Here is an 18,800-nt window from a genome sequence, read left to right as displayed (position 1 = left end):
TAGAATGTTAAGCAGAAGAGTGCTATGCCACGATCAGAAGTGCATTTTAAAGTGATGACACTGGCGACAGTAAATGTCACAATGTGTAATGGCAGTGTGAGAAGGGATGATTGATTTTTTTTCTCTTTATTTTCCAAATTTTCTACACTGAATCTGTATGCTACTTGATAATATAAATTTCTCTAAGTGCTTAAGAGAACTTACATCTAATTGTCTGCTTTTCCAAATGGAAAGCAAGCTTCATCAAAACTGAGCTACAGCTTTTCAGCCTGAACCATCATCTTACAGTAACTCATCAAAATGACTGACACAAAGAGAAAGAGGAGAGGCACCCGCTATATGTTCTCTAGGCCTTTTAGAAAACATGGAGTTGTTCCTCTGGCCACATACATGCAAATCTACAAGAAAGGTGATATTGTAGACATCAAGGGAATGGGCACTGTTCCAAAAGGAATGCCCCACAAATGTTCCCCATGGCAAAACTGGAAGGGTCTACAAGGTTACCCAGCATGCGGTTCACATCGTTGTAAACAAACAAGTTAAGGGCAAGGTTCTTGCCAAGAGAATGAATGCACACACTGAGCATATTAAGCACTCTAAGAGCCAAGACAGCTTCCTGAAACTGGTGAAGGAAAACTATCAAGAAAAGAAGGAAGCCAACAAGAAAGTTACCTGCATTCAACTGAAGCGCCAGCCTGCCCCACCCAGAGAAGCACACTGTGTGAGAAGCAATGGAAAGGAGCCTGAGCTGCTGGAACCCATTCCCTGTGAATTCATGGCAGGATAGGCATAAAAAAACAAAATACCTCTGTACTGTTAAAAATATTTCTTAATTGAGTAGAAGTGTGGTATCTTCTTCCCCAAAGAAATATTTAAAGAAAACTTAAAAAAAAAAATACTGAGCTACATATAACGTGTTCACTGCTCTGGTCCCAGTACTGAATATATAAAAAAATAAATATTTGTTGAATGAATGAATGAATGAATGTCAGTTCAAATGGAGACAAAATAGATTAAGGTATTTTCAGTATAGAACTTGGTGAATATGATATAGGATGCGATCATATTTTTGATTGGGGTTACTGATGCAATGAATAAGTGCAAAAACACAGAAGCAGCAACTGGGTTTCAAAAGAAAAAGAACATATACAGCTTTGAACATTTTCAGAATAAGTTGCCTATGGGAAATTAAGGTGAAAGCATCCAGTAAGAAATGGATAAAGAAGCAGAGAACGGAAGCAAAAACCTGGGTTTGAGATTTAAATTTAGGACTTCTTAACTCCCAACGTGGTAGTGTAAAACCACAGAAGTAGATACTGTTAGTTAGTGAATGTATAGACCAACACACCCAGAAACTCTAGGAAAAAGCAGTGTTTTCAGAATGGTCTGAAGAAGTATATCTAACATCACAGAATTCAGTATCGTGCAATTCAGGGAATAAAAGTTTTCAAGAGGAGTGTTGAGCAATGTCAAACATGAAAGAGCACTCAAGTAAAATGAGGGCATGAAAGAAAACTTTGCCCTTGGCATTTGTTTGTCATATAATTTCAGGCTTAGAGCAAAAATAGTGTAAAGCTTTCCCAAATGTTAAATTTTTACAACATTGGCTTCGTTATTCTCTACTTATCTGTAACTATGTATCTATGTATGTAGCTAAATTTTTTTTTCCCAAACATTTGAGACATTTGAGAGTGAATTGCTGTTATAATGCTTCTAAATATTTTCAGTGTGTTTTCTGGAAAACAAGAACATTCTCTTAAATAACCACAGTCAATATAGTAACATTCATGTAAAAGATTTAAAAAAAAAACAAAAACCCTTTTTCCAATATATGCCAATTAACTCTCAGTGTCTATTATAGAAAATAAAATCTGGTCCAGGATTCAATCCAGGATTACAATTTGAATTCAGTAACAAGTCTCTCTCTATTGGCTTGAAACCGGGGGTTTCCTGGGTGAAATCTGAAACTAGCCCCATACATGCAGAGCAAGGAGAGACCAAAGAAAGAGGCAGGCCACTCCAGATTGTTAGGTGGCAGATTTAATAAGCAAGGGAACTTCATACAAGGTTTGTCTTGAGCGACCACAAGATGAATAGATTTCCACATTCGCTCCCCAGAATCTTAAAAGTTTATGCAAGCAGGCTGTTTTATTAAAATGTAAGAAACACTGGTAAACATTTAATTGAACATTAATAAAGCTCTCATTTTATTCTCTCAAAACAAATGTTTATATATATATATATATATATATATATATAGGTCTTAACAGGTTCAATCACATACACCTTCCAGATGGTCTCAATAACACATTACTCTCTCGAGGCTGTGTCCTTGAAATGGCTCTGGCTATGGGAACAGTGGGTGGAACACACATTCCAAGGACAGGGGAGAAAATGAGGAACCTCTGATTGACTGGGTCCAGCTTGTGGGTTAACTGGCAGTCATGTCCTCTCGATGACCTCCTCCAACAGTCTCCTTTAATTTGGTAGAGTTCCTCAAGTTTCCTTTAACTATGTTGACATTTTTGAGGTGGATAAACCATGTATTTTACAGAATGTCCCTCAATTTGGGTTTTCATACACACACACACACACACACACACACACACACACACACACACACATACACATATATATAAAACAACACTTAAGGAGAAAACTTGAGAGGAAGAATGTTATTGAAATAAGTGTAATAAGAATTTAAAGTACTACGGTGTTTACTACTATCACAAAGAAAATAAAAAATAATTTGAGAAAAGTACATTCTGCCATCCATGAGAGCATGGTAAACAAAGAATACTCTCAGGTGACTAATGAGGATGAGAAAAGGTCTCAATTACTTCTCAGTCAATACATTGTTTGCTTCCTGTTATAATAAATTAGAGTTCCACTCTTCATTGTTTACTCAGAAGGAGCAAGTGACTCTTCTGAACCACAAACATTTAATAATACTAAGCACTATAACATTTAATGATCAAGTTACATATATCTGTTATAGTGAATTATATTGCTTTAGTTATTGTAGACTAGATTCTAGAGACCACATTTATTGTGGGAAATTTATTTTTTTCAATATTCTTTAAACAAAACATTAGCCTTCAGATAATTAACTCACTGCTATGCATACATATATACACACTCATAGGCAGGTAGTGTATATGTATATATTATATATGAAATTATAAATATAATTTAGAGCCTCTTAAAGACTGCTCTGTGATGTCACATTTATTAGGTTTTAAGAGCACAAGCTCTTTCTGCTTCAATTTCCTTATCTGTAAATTTTGTATCATAATAATCCTTCCTTTAGCTTGTGTGAGAAGCAATGGGGTCAATAAAATAAAGCACTTAGAACAATAACTACATCACAAGAAGTACTCGATATCTGTTAGTTAATATCAATATTTTTAGGTAAATACTACAGGCAGTTTGTGTCTTCCTTTCTCTTTAAACACTGTTGAAAATAATGAATGTCTTTAGCACCATTTAACTCAAAGCTTTGTTCTTCTCCATTGTTCACTTGATAAGGTCGATGAGTACATGTACAGGCTAGTAAGTGCAAACATAGGTTATGGATCTGTTGCTTATTTCATCATTGTTCATGTGGACATGTTAAGTTTATCTGCCTGCCAGATGTTAATGTCCCATGGATTCTGCTAAAAGAAGAAATAAAATGGAAAATACTAGACTACTCAGGCTCATGGGCCAAATCCCTAGGTAGAGGGGTCTGTGCAACTTCAAAACTATGGCTCTCTCAAATTTCTGAATAAATAGGTAGATAGTAATTCTATATAACTGTGAAAGAAAATATCATATAAAATTGCCTTATATGTGCATTGTAAAGAATTACACTAGATGCATATTATGTATATGAGATACAAGAACAATGTGTTTTAAATCATCTGGTTAAGTTTTATGGAGTAATTAAGGATACACTCTTTCAAAACTTTGCATACCTGGTACAAAATAAGAAAATTATCTGCCATTTCCATACTTTCTTATCTACACATGTATTACAGTAAGGATCACTGTGGCAGAGTTGAAGGTAAACCAGAGCTAGATTAAAAATGCTCGGCCTGTTCATATAAGATGCAAGACTCATGTAATCAGGTACTTCATTCTTCATCTACACCACTTTCAATGGCTTAGTACCTTGAACCACGCATAATCAATGAAGTGCTCACATGTGAAAAGTTATTAATTCAAGCATAACTTCATAAAGATAAAATTTTGTGACTCATCTTCACTTTTTATCTACTTGGGCCATAATCAGGCAAAGCAATCTTGTCTTTTTGTCCCTCAAACCTAAGAAAATATAAACATACACAAAACTGGAAAGGACATTGAATCAATAATCAAAAGATCTTCCAACAAAAACAACAACAAAAGGGCCAGATGGCCAGAGTAAACACCAACCTACAGAGAAAAATATTTGCAAACCATGTTATCTCCTAAAGGGTTAATATCCAAAAGTTATAAGGAACTCCTACTACCTAATAGCAAAAAAAAACAAAACATAAACAACTCAATTTAAAAATGGGCAAAAGATTTGAGTAGACATTTCTCCACTGAAGACGTACAAATGGCCAACAAGTATATTAAAAGGTGATCAATCATCCGGGAAACGTAAATGAAAATGAGATATCACCCCACAGCTGCCAGGATAGGTATTCTTTTTAAAAAATCAAGTGTTGGCAAGGACATGAAGAAATTGGAACCCTTGCACATTGTTGGTCAGAACGTAAAATATTGCAGCCATGATGGAAAAGCCATGTGGAAGTTCCTAAAAAACTTAAAAATAGAACTAACATATGACACAGCAGTTGCACTTCTGGATATTTATCCAAAATAACTGAAATCAGGATCTTGAAGAAGTATCTGCCTTCCATGTTCACTGCAGCATTTTTCATAATACCCACCAGGTGGAAACAACCTAAATGTTCATGATCAGATGAATAGATAAAAAAATATGGTATACACATACAATGGAATATTATTCAGCCATAAAAAGAAGGCAATCCTGTTATATGCTACCACTTGGATGAACCTTGAGGACATTATGCTAAATGAAATAAGCCAATCACAGAAGGACACACACTGCATGATTCCACTTACATGAGGAATCTAAAACAGTCAAACCCATAGATGCTGAGAGCAGAAGGGTGGTTACTGGGGCTGGGAGAAAGAGCAAATAGAGAGTTGTTATTCAAGGGGTATCAAGTTTCAGTCATTCAAGATGAAAAAGTTCTAGAGATCTGCTGTGCAACATCGTGCTTGCAGTACCCTTAAAAATCTGTTAACAAAGTAGATACCATATTCTGGTTTTTTCACCACAATAAAAAGTATAACAATCACTGAAAGAGCAGTGAAATATTATAAAACTAAACAAGACTAATAGCAACACACACATACACACACACAAACACACAAATACATGCTAGATTCACAACAGGAATGCTTCTGAAGTATTTATTAAGAGAGGAGAAGCATTATTTGGTAAATTTGCATAAAACTATCCTAAAGGTATGTCACCCTTTCATCAAAATAAGTCTTTCCAACGAAATGTCCTGAAATTTGTTATCCTGTATGTATCAATAGCAACATCATTCCATTTCATTTAGGGAAAAAAGGCAAACATGTTTAATTTATCTTGGCTTTTTTGCATTCCAATAAATATAGATGTATCTTCCAATTCTAAAATTTAACTCTTATGACAGGTTTCTCCTATGACAAGTATTTTGAAAAATAGGAAACATATGTCTAGCTATATGTCAAAAAGAAGATAAAAGTTGTTCATTTCTTATAATTGCAAGATGATCATTTTGGATTTATACGTAATTTCATAGTTTATCCTGTGAATATATTTATAAAACTTCACCAAAAATCTTTAACTCAATAGTGAAATCATGCAGTTCTGTATTTCACGGTGTTCTCCATAGTTTTCTTTACAACTATTGAAGTGTTCCTTCTTTTATCTTCTGTTGAAGTGTTTTATGGAGATTAAAGCTTAACTTCAAGACTTCAGGTTAAGCAACGGAGAATGAAATAGCTTGCAAGAGACTGAGATGTGCAAAAACATACACTATTTCTACAGAAGTTTGGCAAAGCGGTAGGATTGAAAATTAAAGCTGAACGTGGCTTCTTAACTGACACAGTAGAGTTTTGCTTCCTACATCCAAATCTCTTTCAGAAGATGTTTTTTTGAAAGAATTCTGGTGTCAGAGAAATTATTTGAAACTTGGAAATAAGGCAAAAATATAGACAGCACATCTGCTCAATGTCACACGGTGATGAAGGCCATCTGAGGATTATGGAAGGGAATGTACTTAGTTCATTTTCAATCTTTTTAAAAATAAGTGTATGTGTATGTATGGGGAAAATGAGCTGAATCAAATTAAGTTTACAATTATTATTTTTAGATTTTCATGAAAGACCTGAATTTACTTGTTGGAAATTTATACTTACACTGACAATCATTAGGATATATTGTGGAAATAATCTTATAAAAATAAACTCTTATTTTCTTTCCCCCAAGGAATGAATAGCTTTATATTTCTAAAAAAAAAAAAAAACTCCATATATTCTTCAAAATACACATATTAGTCAAAAAGTACTCATATTTTAGAGTAAAACCTAATTGGATTGAAGTTTTAAGAAGAGGGTGACTTATAATTCTTGTCAGATTTTTAGAGATAGAGATTATATTCAGCTATTGACATGATTTCTCACCATTTAGCTTATCAAAACAAGAAGTATTTATTATCTAACAGATATGTTATTGTTATATGCAACCAACCACACACTCATAAGAGTAAACATGGGCCTTTCTATTTTACTAATATTTTGGACTCTTTCTTATTCGAAGATAGAATAAATAATTCATTTTTTCAACTTAAAAGGCACGCTACACAGCAGTATTAATTGAAACAGAAGATATTTGATGAATTTTCAAAACATTCATACCTAAATATGAGCTTTATGAAACTTCCAAAATGCGCTAATATTAACTGACAGGAATCATTTCATTTTACACTTACCATTGGTTATGTTAATGTTTTCTTCATCTTTTTCAATTTGCCAATGTAATTCTAAATATAATTCTACTAAATATCGAATGTTGAGATTTAATATTCATGTTCTGTTTTTCATCTCCTCTCAAATTTAGGCCTTGAGTTAAAATGTCTCTTTTAAAAAATATATTTAAGAGCTTAAAAGCAAACACTGACTATATTCAATAAGCTGATTTTTCTTTTGGATAATAAAATGGTAAATTTGCTTGAACTTTACACTTAAACAGTTGTGTTGTGATCCTAAATGACAGAATTTTCCAAGTGAATGTAACAAAACACATAAAATTTTAAAAAATGATTTATTTTTGAAAAGTAAATTTTATATAAATATAGAAACTTTATATTTGATCTAATTTATCAATTTTTAACTAAATTTATTGGGGTGACATTTGTTAATAAAATTGTATAGGTTTCAAGTGTACAATTCTATAATACATCATCTGTATATTGCATTGCGTGCCCACCACCCGAAGTCTAGTCTCTTTCTGTCACCATATCAATATTTAATATGCTCTACAGTTGACAATTTGGTTTTTAAAGGTTTAATATTCTAATAAAACTATCTAATTCAAACATCACAATAAAGATACTATTCACAAAGCTTTTTTTAAACTTTATTCTTGTGCTCACCTCACAGTTGACAAATTTCACATTCAATGTCTCTTTAATTTTTATCCCCACAAGCTGTCTATTAGACAGTTTGGACAGATCACATTATCAGCATTTTTACATTTTGGATAAATAAGCTCAGGTACAAAATTTGAAAGTGACTTACCCCAAGGTCTCTGAGCAATCAAGTGGCAGGGCCAGACCTTATTCTCCAAATCAGATCTTGTACAAAGGGGTTTAGAACACTGAGTTTATGTTTAGAAATGTTTTACCATCATACCACATTACCTTCTTTAAAGAATTGGTAATTTATTTTTCCCTTAATACATTACAGCATGCAATTCTTCTATTTTATTCAATTTACTAAAAATATTTCATAAGTGATAACTAAGATTTTATACAGAGTCAACTTCTACTTATGCTTGGAAAGATGAACAGCTGTTTGAATGCACACGTGGCAAATTTCAATCTGTGTATAAGGGAGAATTCTGGTGATTCTAAGGATAAGAGAATTAAGTTAATTTACCTTTGCAAAGGGAAACTGCTCTGGGAATTATTTAAGGTGGTTAAATTACATAGATTTCCCCCCACAGGCTGTCAACAATAAAGAGATTAAGACTTCATTTGCAAGCTTTATCGTTAATGTAAAATGACAGTAATTGACATTTAAAAATGGTATAGTACAATACTCTACATGACACATGCAGAAACTTGTTCTAGCTCGTGCATATATTTGCTTCACTTGTGGATATCAAGATCTGGAGTGTTTTTAGTAGCTGAATCTTTTAAATATTATCTATGAGGACAAAGAAACATTGCTTGAAATAATATTATACTCTAGAAAATCAAATTAAAGACACAGAGTACAGTTGTCCATGGGGGATTGGTTCCAGGACCCCCTCCCACTAATACCAAACTCCGCAGATGCTCAAGTCCCTTATATAAAGTGGCGCAGTATTCACATATAACCTACACACATCCTGCCGTATACATTAAATCATCTCTAGGTTACATATAATAACTAATACAATGTAAATGTTAGATAAATAGTTGTTATACTGTACTGTTTAGGGAATAATGACAAGAAAAATAAGTCTGTACATATTCAGTACAGACACAACCATCATAGACCTAACTACATAGTACACATCAGCAACAACATAACATTTTTTCCCCAAATATTTTCTATCCACGGTTGGTTGAATCCATGGATGTAGAACCCACAGATATGGAGGGCTGACTGTCCATATTACTTTGACTTCTGCTCCTCCTTTAAAACTGAGTGAGTTAGTACTCCCAAAGTGTAACATTATATGAATCAGTTACCCTATTTGCATAATTTGCTTCTCAGTGCAAAGTAACAGGTCCTGACCCAGATTATCTCAAAGTGAATTGTCAGCAGGCCAATAAAAAAATCGAGCAGATGGATGTCATTTTTCAAAATTAGGCTTTCTTTGATAATAATCATTCTTGATGTTCTAAGATAATAAGAATCAGTGGAAAGAATTCATCAGGCATTTTCTTATGTAAATATGTTTATAGTTTACATAGAAGCAGAGGATGATTGACAAATGGGAAGAAAATCCTTCCTAATTTCATAAAAAGAGTTTGAGTATAAATACACACACACACACACACACACACACACACACACACGTCAACTTCTTAAAGTCCAAGAATATATTTCCCTTTGCTAAGCATGTTGGAATATCTCTCATTTTTATCCTGTGTATAAGTTTGGATGCTTTTCATGTCCGTTCCCAGTTTCTATATATTGTATTTTTGAAGGCATAAAAAAGAGAAGCATATTTTATAAAGAACAATCTGTCTCTTCAGTTAATACCCCATGCTAAATTTGAAATTTACATCCTACACACCAGTCTAGATACAAAATAATTAATTTGATTCAGATGTTTAATTAAGCAAGACAAAGAGGCTTTAGTTTTAAGTTAAGGGAAAACAATGAAAGCATCCCCTTGAAAAAGCCTGGAGCACATTTTGCAGAGCATCTTGGAACAAAGAGGTTTAACTAAAGACTTAGCCTATTCCTTTGATGACTTCATTAACAAGTAGAAGTCTTCAGACCCACAAGGCCTAAGATAGAGAACAATCTAGTAGCTAGATGTAGGACACATAAAATTTGGATGTTTTGATCAAGTAATAAATATCTTTAATTAAGCAGGCTTTTCCTGAGGAATTAGAGGAAAGAAAAAAAGAGCGCCTCATTATTTACTTTTTGAACCACTGTTTCCTCATTTATGTTAACTAAAGGATCTTTTATTTATAGATAAGATTATGACTTCCATAAATAGTCAATCCGTACATTGTGCAAATACTCACTTTCTTCATGTGCTATTATGTTGCACAAACTCTCTTTATTGATGTTCAAAACTATAATCAAAGCCAAATCTTAATGTTTTCCCCTTCACCAACACTGACATTTTGTTGTAAGCAGGAGAACAAAAGAGTTAAGCCTCTTATGGTGATTTATTTGATTTTTCACTTCAGTGATGACAAATTTGCATCTGTCCTTACACAGAATGGGAAGAAATCAGTGAACATTCACAGAAATGGCATAAAATTAAACTCAAAGTTTCTAAAATACAATAATTTGTAGACAACCTGCAATTGCTTTTTTAAAAAAAAATTTCATTTACAAGAATACTTTGTATAGAATTATAGTCTCTTAAGATGTCAGGAAATGTCGAATTGGCTGACAAATGTCCTCATATCCCAGATTTACAGCAACATTATGCTCAGAGTTGAAAGGGATTTTTTTAACATGCAACGGCTTTCTACAAATCCTTACAAATTAATCATTGATAACAAGTCAAAGGCTGAATCTCATTCAGTAATATTCAACTGAGAAAAAGGAAGTGAAAACCGTGGGAGAGGTAGAGGGGCATGACATGGTGTCAAAGTCTCAGGGCTAAGGGAGATGTTTTAAGTCTTAGTTTCTTATTCGCTCTGTGTCTCCACCCTGGCCCTCTAAAGGCCAGTGAAAAGCCACTGTAGCTAGTGGCAGAATATTGTGTCTACCATCTGATACCTGATAGAAAAAAACTTATAAACTATCGTTCTATTGGAACGGCTATTCCTCCTATCACACTGGGGTTTGTGGTCATCCTATCTTCAAAAACGCCTGAGGATTTGAACTTAGTCCAATCTTCCTGGCAACACTACCTCCAGGAATTTATGGGTGCACCTGAAATCCAAGAAAGTCCGCCTCGGCACTAGGAATCAGACCAAGCACCTTCACTGTCAAGGTGGTTTATGAAGTGATGTGTAACTAATAGTGAAGAGATGGAGTTGCACCAGAGAATAGAGCTACTTTTTCAACCCTGAAGGAGCAATATGGCTAGCCTAGCAAGGTACGAATGTTGAAGAGCTCTCAGAGCCACTGGATTTCCTAAACTGATGTAGTCTGTGCCAATCCAACCTTATCTAGTGTAGTCACGCACGCTCTAAGGATGGAGGGACTGGGGCACTGGAAGTTGTGTTATGAATCACTAGATCACCACGTTGTTGTGCATGCTATGTTGTTGCCTGTCCAGTACTCCTTTTTAAAATGAAGTAAATTTGATGTTAGGTAAAGAGTACTATGTCTCATGAGTTTGTCAGTCCAAACTGAAACCAGTCTCTCTGGTTGGTCAAAATGTACACTGCACACATCTGTTTCATCAAGTTTCCATTTCACATTGAAATTGTGCCTTTGGCTTTCCTCTTAAAATGTGTTTCTAGTTGTATTCTGTTTCTGTTACTGTAGTTTCGGTTTTAATTCACTGAAGTGGATGGATAAAAATTGTTAGACCTGGGGCGGCCTGGTGACTCAGGTGGTTGGAGCGCCGTGCTCCTAACGTGGAGGTTGCCAGTTCGATTCCCACATGGGCCAGTGAGCTGCGCCCTCTACAGCTAAGACTGAAAAACGGCTCTCCCTGGAGCTGAGCTGCAATGAACATTGTGAGGAGGTCATTGTGAGCTGCAGTGAGCGACCAATCAACTACTGGCGACCGACTGCCTCAGCTGGGGGGAGCGCAAGGCTCATAATACCAGCATGGGCCAGGGAGCTGCGTCCTACACAACTAGACTGAGCAACAATGGCTTAAAAACCGGGGTGGGGGGGCAGGGGCCAAAAAAAAAATTGTTAGACCTGCACACGTCTGGATTTACATACTAGCTCTGAAACTCAAGGGCTATTTTATCCTGAGAAAATCAGTTAACTTCTTGGAGCTTTAATTTCTTACTGGTATTCTAGGTCTTCTATATCTCACAATGTTATTTAAATTATATAACATGTACAAAGATATTTTGAATATGTAAATGGATAAATGAATAAGAACAAACCCGGTAAACATATGAACTTATTCTTGCAAAACTTAAGAATAACTGTCATTAATCTTTGTATCTTACAATATTTGTGGTGGTGGACTCTGTGGAGACAGAGTCCCAGAGAGCAGTTTCCAGGCTCTCGACCTCACGTGCAAAGGTGCTGGACCGGATAGTAGATATCCATCAGCTGTGACTGGTTGGCCATCAGCTATAACCAGTTAGCCAATTAGCCACTAATATAACTGCCGTGACTGCGTTGGATGGTTGGTTGGCTAGTTGGCAGGCAGAAAAGTAGACGGTGGATTGCTGATCGTGTGGCTCCTACTCCCTGTGTCTCCAACCCAGCCGCCAGTGAAAATATAGTGATATGACTCCCCTATCTATGGCTCCACTGCTGTTCCTTTTTTGGCCTCACCATATCCTGCGTTCTTATGTGGGGAGCAGGACCAGAGACCCCGCATGACACCCTGCATGGTGCAGCGAGCAGGGTACGGCGCCAGCCAGAATGCCCAGAGGGGTAATGGAGCAGTTTATATGTGTGAAAGCTCAGCTTTGGGAGGCCTGTGAGGAGCGGTGCCAGAAGTGGGAGGCGCGGTCTGCCTGGGAGACTCGAGCCTCCAGACGGCACACCACCTTCTTAAACATAGAAGGCGTCGCCTTCCTTTACATAATCTGCTGCTGCTGTAAGCTCTGAGGGTTGTGGACATCGTTCACCGAGGCCACCACCCACTCGGACACCTGGCATGATGAGCAGGATTCCAGCCAGGTAGGAACGGTGTCTGACTCTGGGCAGGAGGACAGGTGGCCCCCACACAGTGTGTGGAGCCCGGTAGCCACTGTTCTCAGGAGTTGGACCCCCGAGGAGGGGTGGGAGGGCATGGATGGCTCTCCGGCCAGCATGGAGAGGGCCCTGCAGGTTCTGGCTGAGTGACTGCTGGAGGAGGCGAAGTGTACAGCCGGCCGTGTGGGTTGGATGTTCCTCACGGCCTTGCGTTGTAACGTGGAGGACGTGCTTAATGAAATAGCTCAGGTGCTGGATCAGCAGCCACAGGGGGGAAGTTCTGGAAGCTCGGGACCCCCGGTTGGAGGAGGTTCTCACAATGGTGCATCATAACTCGGAGGAAGCCCTTGCTGGAATAGCCCAGGTGCGGGACCAGGTGTCCCGGTGGGAGGCGTTGGAAGCTCAGGTCCGTCTGTTAGAGGAGGAGCCCCACAGTGGAGACTCTGAGGCAGAGGTGGACTAAGCGAGTGGAGACAATGTAGCTCCCAACCCCCAAGCCTGGCCCATCTTGAAGCAAAAGGTAAAGCATGAGCAACTTTTGGGCCCCAGGGACATTGCTGCCGGCAACCCAACTGTCACTGAGTTCACAACCTACACCCCTTACACTCCCACTGAGTTGCAAGAGCTGGGGAGGTGGTACCGACAGCGCCCTGGAGAGCCAGTCTCGGCTTGGCTACTGCGTTTATGGGATGAGGGGGCAGACAGCGTTCTCTGCTCCCCAGTCGAAATGGAAAAGCTAGGCTTTGTGATAGGGCATCTGTCCCTGTGACAAAGGTTACAGAATTGCCATAGGTTGGCCCAAGACCAGGGCAACCATTCTCTAATGGCGTGGCTCACTGCTGCGGTACACACAGTATGGGGACAGGCTGGTGAGCTGCCAGACACTGTGAGTAAATGGCAGTCATATACGGAACTTACTCAAATCATCCGTGAAATGCGTGTGAGACATGCTATGTTCAACCCTAATGTGTGGGGGGCCGGATGACGGGCATTTTACAACCAGCATGAGAGATCTGGTTTTGGATACTGCCCCTGCAAGTGCTTTTGGATCCTTGGTTACCATTCTTATGCCCTATGTGGGGCAGTGGATCCAGGAAGTTACCATTCCCATGGCCATTCTGAGGGATGTTGAAAACTGGCAGCAAAGGTAGTTAAGACAGGAGGTCTGAGAAGTTAAGGCCTGGAAGCCCAAATCAAAAGTAAGGAGGCAAGGTCACGGGCCTCAGAGAGTAACACGTGCACAGATGTGGTGTGATCTCGTGGCAGCAGGGGTTGATCAGGAAAAAATAGACCGAAATCCAATGCACTCTGTTAGAACTGTGGAAACAGTTGTGCCGGGAATAGCAATTCCGGCGAAGCCTGAAGAAGTCTGGGAAAGCGCAACCCGTGTCCCTCCAGGACTTCATGCAGCCCCTTGAGGCCAACTCCTTTTGGCTTGATTAGGGGTGGGGCCAAGGTACCCAGTCAGAAGGGACGAACAGGGACCAAAGGCCCCACATGGAACTGTCCATACATTGGTCCCCTTCTAAAGTGCAGAGGGTTTTGGCCATAGTTGACACCAGCGCAGAACTGCAGTCTTGTTTATGGAAACCCTGGCTGTGCCCAGGAAGTCTGGCTGTGCCCAGAAAGACTGCTGGTACACTGACAACCCTGGCGGTACCCTGGGTGCTCTGGCTGTCCCCAGAAAGTAGGTGGACATCAAAGGACATCCCCTGGGACATTACTTGAACTGGACTGAAACTTTTTCTCGTGAGCTGGGTTCCTGACACAGGGCCCCTCATGGAAGATACTTATCGAGTAGATTGTGAGGCAAGACACTATAGGGGTAGAGTGTGGGGACAAAATCCCAGAGAGCAGTTTCCAAGCTCTTGGCCTCACATGGAAAGGTGCTGGCTTAGGTACTAGATGGCCATCAGCTGTGACTGGTTGTCCGTCAGCTGTAACCAGTTAGCTAATTAGCCACTTATATAACTACCGTGACTGCGGTGCTTGGTTGGTTGGTAGGTTGGCAGGCAGGAAAGTGGAAGGCAGGTTGCAGATCATGTTGATCCTGCTTCCTGTGTCTCCAACCCAGCTGCCAGCGAGAATATAGTGGTATGACTCCCCTATCTATGGCTCCATGGGTGTTCGTTTTTTGGCCTCACCATATCCTGTGTTCTTATGTGGGGAGCGGGAGCAGAGACCCCGCATGACACACTGCATGACAGACCCTTATATGTATTAAGGACATATACTGTACCATATATTTACATAAATTATACCACACAAACTACATAGCTTGTGTGATATAATCTATTCATTTTACATACTGTGTTCCCCAAAAATAAGACCTAACCAGAAAATAAGCCCTAGCGTGATTTTTCAGGATGACGTCTCCTGAACATAAGCCCTAATATGTCTTTTGGAGCAAATCTTAATATAAAACCCAGTCTTATTTTCAGAAATAATAATGTAAGACCCAGTCTTATTTAGGAAAATCAGAGTCTCTGAGTGTTTTTTGTTTTGTTTTGTTTTGATTTGTTGGTATCTGAACTTTATTAAATATACTTGCTGGGAATCAAGGATATTTTGTCAATTTTATCAAGACTACTGTACTAATACCATCATATTTAATCTTCAGAATAAGTCTATAAAATAAGTACTATTACTACCCCATTTCATAGATGAAAGAAATAGACTTTTAGAAGAATTACCAGCATGTGAGGAAGCAAGTGTTGAAATCCAACTTTGTCGAACTTTAAAGTCTATAATTTTTCAATTAATAGTGGTACCTGAATTAATTCAGTGACTAGAACACAATACGTAAGTAATACATTTTGATGAATGCATACTGATTGGTTTTATAGTTTGTTCCTTTGGGTTAATATTTTATTCTCCTACCCTCTAAAGGGGGTGCAACATCAATCAATCTGTGGATGACAGGAAAATACCTGGCTGATGTTCCAACCACCTTATAGTAACATAATCTGTGATAGAGAATTTCACAACACCTGGCACCCCTAAAATTCGAATAAATTTTAAGACTATTAAGACCAGGTATAACAAAGGAAAAAATATTCTCATTTAACAAATAAGATTTTTTGAATGTTTCTTTGAGATAGAGCTGTTATTTTACAGAATTACATAAAGAAAACTCTGTTCCACATTGACCATAATCTCTTAAAAGATAGAACAGTTAGAATATTGCAGGGAAAACAGGATAGTATACAATTACATTACAGAAAGATGTGGGAGGATGAAAAGTATAATTTGTTTGATCAACATAGAAAATGTTGAATGATGTAACAAAACCAAGGATAGATATTTTTTTTTTAAAAGAAAGAAATATTACTTGTTATGGGTTGAATTATTTCCTCCAAAAAGATATGTTGAAATCCTAACTCAAGGAACCTTTCAATGTGACCTTATTTGGAAATAGGGTCTTTGAAGCTGTAATCAAGTTAAGATGAGGTCATTAAGGTGAGTCTTAATCCAATATGACTAGTGCACTTATACAAAGAGGGAAATTTCAGACACACACAGACAGGAGAATGCCATTTGAAAACACAGACACAAGAATAGACACCTATGTGAAGATGGAGGCAGAGGCTAGAGGTACGTTGCCACAAGCCAAGGAACACTTGGAGCTACCAGAAGCTGGAATGCGAGGCAAGGAGGGATCCGGCCCCAGGGGCTTCACAGGGAGTAAGGCCCTGCCAAGATATTGATTTCAAACTTCTAGCCTCCAGAACTTAGAATAAATTTCTGATGTTTTAAGCCACCAAGATTATAATACTTCCTTATAGCAGTCCTAGGAAACTAATACACTATTTTTTAAATCTTCATTGAAAAAACAAAACAAAAACTCCATACTTATCTTTTCATAGGCTACAGAGTACACAAAGTTGCTTTGGAGTGGAGAGTTGTGTGAAACTCTCCATTTTCACTCTGTAAATATCTTAATATGGATATATTCTCATTCTTGATGAAGATTTGAAGTGAGAATGAAAGCTTTTTCACTGTTTCATAAATCTGTGATAACATGATTTTTTCTTTGTCTTCAATGATAAACATGATTTTTTCCTCATTGCTCGGTTTGCTCAAATCTGGACAAACTAAGACTTAGCAAAGAAAGGTTGAGCCAACCTATATTTTCCTCTGAATTACCAAGATTAGAGGCTTCAGCATTAGTTATTTGGTAATTTCTTGAAGGTCACATTTCAGTTTGATACAGGGCCCTGGCCAGAACATACTACCAGAATACAGTAGTTTAAAAAAGCATGAATACCTTATCTGTATGAGTTATTGATTGCTGTGTAACAAACTTCCCCAAAACTTAACGGCTTAAACCAACAACATTCATTATCTCATAGTTACTATGAGTCAGGAATCTGAACACGATTGAACTGGGTCCTTTGTCTTCAGGTTTCTTTCAAGCTTCATTCATCTATAGACTCAACTGGGAAGAATCTGCTTCCTACTTTATGTGGTTGTTGGCAAGATTGAATTCCCTGTGTGCTGTTGGATTGACTCCTCAGGTCCTCCTGAGCTGTTGGCTGGAGGTCTCCCTTGGTTCCTTGACATGTGGGCCTCTCTTTAGAGCATCTCACCACATGGCAGCTAGGTATATCATCAAGTGAGAGGGCAAGAGAGAGTATGAGCAAAAAAGAGTTCCAGTACAATGGAAGGCACGTACTTTTGTAACCTAATCACACAAGTGATATTGCATCACTTTTGCCATATTCTATTCATTAAAATAAAATATCCTTATAATCCTAATTCTACTCATTAAAAACAAGTCACTAGGTCCAATTTATACTTTAGGGGAGGGATTACACAAGGCATAAATACCGGGAAACTAGGATCATTGGGAGCCACACTAGAAACTGTCGACCATATTATTGTGGGGTCAAAAAATAAATATTCCCACTACCATTAAATGATGATATATCCATTTATTGCAATAACACATAAGTAATAATAAATAGCTTCTCATAATTTGAAATCAATAAGTAGGTATAATGATCTTATTTAAAAAAGACTGCAATTAACAATACAGAAATTACATAAATTTTAAAGAAAAAAGCAAAAGACAGTAATAGAGAATTGCAAGTTAACATTTTGGCAAATTCATATAACAATGCCAAATATTTAGCCAACAGTTTTAAATATTCCATACTGGTAAGAGTAAATGCTTTGAAGTCATACATATATAGGTTTAAATCTAGGGTCCACCACTTACTAGTTGTGTGACTTTAGGCAAATTATTTAAAACTTCTGAATGTTTATTTCTTCACCTGTAAGTTGAGGGTCTCAATGCCTGCATATCAGATATTTAAATCTGATCTTGCATATGTGATGTTTAAACTGAATAAATAGTAGCCATTGCTGTTGTATGAGTTTTAATATTTTAGGATGACCATTTTCTTTGCAATGACAGAGAGTTATAATTAATTAGAACAGAAGGAGTGTTTAAATATCTGTTAGAATATAATCATTGATGCCAGGAGTAACATGGGGCAGAGGTATAAGCTTCATTTATGACAAGCAAAGATACCGTGTTTCCCCGAAAATAAGATGGGGTATTATAGTAAGTTTTGCTCCAAAAGACACATTAGGGCTTATGTTCAGAAGCTGTCATCCTGAAAAATTATGCTAGGGCTTATTTTCCAGTTAGGTCTTATTTTTGGGGAAACACGGTACAAAAAAATCATGGGACAGGTGGAAAATTCTGCTTATAAACTGAAACAAAATGTGGCTCCAAGTAAGTACAGAAAACAACGCTGAGGAAAAGATAATACATTCAGGTGTACAAAGAAAGTATCATGAAATTTGGCAGTGATTCCTAATTATGATATCCTTGCACCCCAGGGACTGGTTTTATTGCTATTCACATGCATATGACAGTTTTTGACCTATTTCTTCCTAAGGTGATTATATCATTTGTATAGAAGAGAAATCTGAATTTGAGAAGATTAAGAGATATACCTATATCTCCCGTTTACCAGCTAAATGGGAGATATGACTTTGTC

The 18,800-nt window shown here is 37.5% G+C and overlaps 1 pseudogene; it reads left to right on the top strand.

Annotated features, from left to right (window-relative positions):
* Nucleotides 1-300: 300 nt before the first annotated feature.
* On the top strand, nt 301-787 carry LOC109457527 (large ribosomal subunit protein eL21 pseudogene; annotated as a pseudogene).
* Nucleotides 788-18,800: the final 18,013 nt, after the last annotated feature.

The sequence above is a fragment of the Rhinolophus sinicus genome, chromosome 18 (assembly GCF_057876585.1).
Source record: "Rhinolophus sinicus isolate RSI-liver-muscle chromosome 18, RSI-T2T, whole genome shotgun sequence".
NCBI lineage: Eukaryota > Metazoa > Chordata > Mammalia > Chiroptera > Rhinolophidae > Rhinolophus > Rhinolophus sinicus.
Note: the sequence above shows the minus strand (reverse complement) of the source record. Positions and strands in the feature narration are given on the sequence as shown.